The sequence below is a fragment of the Odocoileus virginianus genome, chromosome 2 (genome assembly GCF_023699985.2).
Source record: "Odocoileus virginianus isolate 20LAN1187 ecotype Illinois chromosome 2, Ovbor_1.2, whole genome shotgun sequence".
Taxonomy (NCBI): Eukaryota; Metazoa; Chordata; class Mammalia; order Artiodactyla; family Cervidae; genus Odocoileus; species Odocoileus virginianus.
This window is the reverse complement of record NC_069675.1, coordinates 43,950,601-43,954,492: the sequence shown is the minus strand read 5'-3', so window position 1 is coordinate 43,954,492 and position 3,892 is coordinate 43,950,601. Positions and strand designations below refer to the sequence as shown.

Here is a 3,892-nt window from a genome sequence, read left to right as displayed (position 1 = left end):
TTCTTTCTCGTGATTGCTTTGGCTATTTGGGATCTTTTGTGTTTCCATACAAGTTGTGAACTTTTTTGTTCTAGTTCTGTGAAAAATGCAATTGGTAATTTGATAGGGATTGCATTTAATCTGTAGATTACTTTGTGTGGTATAGTCATTTTCACAATATTTATTCTTCCAGTCCTGAAATGTATACTCTCCATCTTTTAATGTCATCTTTGATTTCTTCAGTTCAGTTCAGTCACTAAGTTGTGTCCGACTATTTGCAACCCTGTGAATCTCAGCACGCCAGGCCTCCCTGTCCATCTTAGACAAGAATATTTTGAAAACCTATACCAGAACATTCTCATGTGTCTCCTTGATTGATAGTTGCTTCAGTTTTCTAAAAATCTTCCTAGGATTGCTTTAGGCAAATATAGTTCATAAGCTTAAAAACATTCTTAGGAGGAAGAATCTTCACTAGTGCAAGTTGCCAATATAATATATTATTTTGTTAACATCCCTAATTAAACTATGATAAATACATATCAATCTGCTTACATGTGTCATTTTTTAAAGATTTTCTTAAAATTTTCCTGTAAGTCTACAATTCATTTTGCAGTTTTGTACTTAAGCAACCTTAAGCATTAAGCTTAAAGCATTAAATCCTTTGGATTAAATTTTCCAAAATTAATCATATACATTTATTGAATCATTAAATGACAATCTCTAATGGCAAGTCTAATACTACTGTAATTTTTGAAATTAAAGCATTTTATTTTTAGAAACATTTTGGGTTTACAAAAACTGAGCAGAAAGTACAGAATAGATTTATTTTAAATAGGTGCCAGAATTTTTTTTACCTTCTAAATTCTAATTATGATCAGCTTCATTGTTATTATCATCATTCTAATCATCAGAGTCTCTTCATTCTTTTTTTTTCTTAAATCTTTACTTTTGAGACAGAAGTGTTACAGGTACACATGGGAAAGCAATACATGATCACAGTTGAAAGTGAAGACAATCTAGTCAGAAAGTTTTTACACCTGTCAGCTAGTGCTGAAGCTCTGATTACGATATGCTGCAGGACTCAAAGAAATGGTAATTAGTATTCCTCTCCTTCCTCTCCCTTTCCTTCAACAGAATCCACACCAACCTCCTCATAATCTTTCTCAAGGGCAAGCATGTCCTCACAGGCCTCAGAAAACTCTCCTTCCTCCATGCCCTCACCCACATATCAGTGAACAAAGGCATGCTTGGCATACATCAGCTCAACTTGTGGTCCAGGCAAAGCCCAGACCTCAGTGATGGCTGTGGTGTTGCTCAACATGCACATAGTCCACTGGACTTTGGCCAAATCTCCACCAGGTACCACAGTGGGAAGCTAGTAATTAATGCCAACCTTGAAGTCAGTGGGGCACCAGTCCACAAAATGGATGATGCACTTGGTCTTGATGGTGGCAATGGTGATACAACATCTTTGGGAACCATGTCACCATAGTACAACAGGCAGCAGGCCATGTATTTACCATCACGAGGGTCAATTTTCACCATCTGGTTGGATGGCTCAAAGCAAGCATTGGTGATTTCTGCTACAGAGAGCTGTTCATGGTAGGCTTTCTCCACAGAGATGGCAGGGGTGTATGTGGCCTGAGGGAAGTGAATGTGGGGATAGGGCACCAGGTTGGTCTGGAACTCTGTTAGATACACAGTCAGGGCTCCATCAGACCTCAGGGAAGCAGTGATGGGGGACACTATCTGGCTAATAAGGCAGTTAAGATTCATGTAGGTTGGGTGCTCAATATCAAGGTTTCTACAACAGGTGCCATAAATGGCCTCATTGTCTACCATGAAGGCACAATCAGTTGCTCCAGGATGGTGTGATGGTGAGGATGGAGTTGTAGGGCTAAACTACAGTTGTGGAAACCTGGGGGGCTGGGTAAATAGAGGATTCCAGCTTGGACTTCTTGCTGTAATCAATGGAGAGATGTTCCATCAGCAGGGAGGTAAACCCAGAACCAGTTCTCCCACCAAAGCTGTGAAAACCAAGAAGCCCTGAAGACCTGTGCACCAGTCAGCCAGTTTCCAAATTTGGTCCAAGACAAGGTCAATCATCTCCTTGCCAATGGTATAGTGACCTCAGCACAGTTATTGGCAGCATCTTCTTTGTCTGTGATAAGCTGCTCAGGGTGGAGGAGCTGGAAGTAGGTCCCAGTGCGAACTTCATCAATGACTGTGGGTTCCAGGTCTACAGACACTGCCCTGCCAGTACCTGTCTTGCTGAAGAAGGTGTTGAAGGTGTCATCTCTTCCTCCAATAGTCTTGTCATTTGGCATCTGGCCATCAGGCTGGATGCTGTGTTCTAGGCAGTAGAGCTCCCAGCAGGCATTGCTAATCTGAACACCAGCCTGGCCAACGTGGAAGGAGATGCACTAATGCATGGTGGCTATAGGTCAGCAGGTGCAGGCAACAGGAGTAGACACCAGGTCCTGGTTACCATCCCCGACATACTAAGAGTCGAGGTAAGTAATGCACCCTGTCTGCACTCTTTAGCTATGTATTCATTATTTAGCTATTTCTCCAGAAGTCTGATGGAAATTCTGAGCTTGATTTTTTTTCCCGCCTCTTGCTGTATAAAAGAATAGGCTAGTCAGGCACATTATCAGGACAAAATAAGAATCAAGACAATCTCTCTCATGAATGTTACTAAAGGTGCACAGATCCTCAACTTTTGAAAAAAATCTCCTTTTATAAGTAGGTAAAAACCAGAGGAATTGACAGACTCCCAGATACCGCTCAAGATCCTTGTTGTTGTTTAGTCACAAAGTCATGTCTGACTCTTTTGCAGCCCCGTGGACTGCCAGGCTCTTTTGTCCATGGGATTTTCTAGGCCAGAATACTCAAGTGGGTTGCCATTTCCTTCTCCAGAGGATCTTTCCAATCCAGGGATAGAACCCATGTCTCCTGAATTGCAGGCAGATTCTTTTATCTGTGAGCCATCTGGGAAGGACAAGTTTATTAAAAGACGAATAGGAGTTTGTTTTGTGAAAAATATTAGAGTGCATACTGCAGAGGGTACAAAATAGGAAAAGAGAATGAGTAAAGTGAAAAAGACCTCAAGAGAAATGACAATTTTTTGATAAAATAATAAAAGGGAAATAAATTCTAATATTACTACTAACTCAAGTTTTTTTTAAACTTTCAGAAACAAGGGGAGGCTGTTGTTTCTGGAATGGAGATCCCTCTGGATTTGATAGACAGTCTGAGACTCAGTAGTTCTAACATTAGAATGGAAAGTATATCTGTCACTGTGATCCTTCTTTTCTGCACATAAGGAAAGCAGAAATGCTTAAGAAAAATACAGAAGCGTAACTCTGCTAACAGCATTGATATCAACAGAAGAACAAATCATTCAATGTTATTTTCTTTATTAACTTACTCATGTTGGCCAGTACTCTATCCTCATATAGGCTCAGACTGGAAGACAGTGGGAATTCAGTCATTGAGAGTTCATCAAGTAACACGCAAACAACAGCCCTTTCTTCTGGTTTCTACCTGTAAAAGATGCCTGGTGATCCATGAAAACAATAATCAGCTTATGCTTTAATGCATTCACATCTTTAGATATATCCAAATAGCATTTTTGCCTTTTCATACTGTTCATGGGGTTCTCAAGGCAGGAATACTGAAGTGGTGAAAAGCTGGCTTAAAACTAAACATTCAGAAAACAAAGATCATGGCATTTGGTCCCATCACTTCATGGCAAATAGGTGGGAAAACAATGGAAACAGTGGCAGACTTTATTTTTTGGGCTCCAAAATCACTGCAGGTGGTAACTGCAGCCATGAAATTAAAAGACACTTGCTCATTGGAAGAAAAGCTATGACCAACCTAGACAGCATATTAAAAAGTAGAGACATTA

At 40.2% G+C, this 3,892-nt stretch overlaps 1 pseudogene; it reads right to left on the bottom strand.

Annotated features, from left to right (window-relative positions):
* Window positions 1-1,075: 1,075 nt before the first annotated feature.
* LOC110132590 (tubulin alpha-1B chain pseudogene) lies at window positions 1,076-2,411 on the bottom strand (annotated as a pseudogene).
* Between the last annotated feature and the right edge of the window lie 1,481 nt (window positions 2,412-3,892).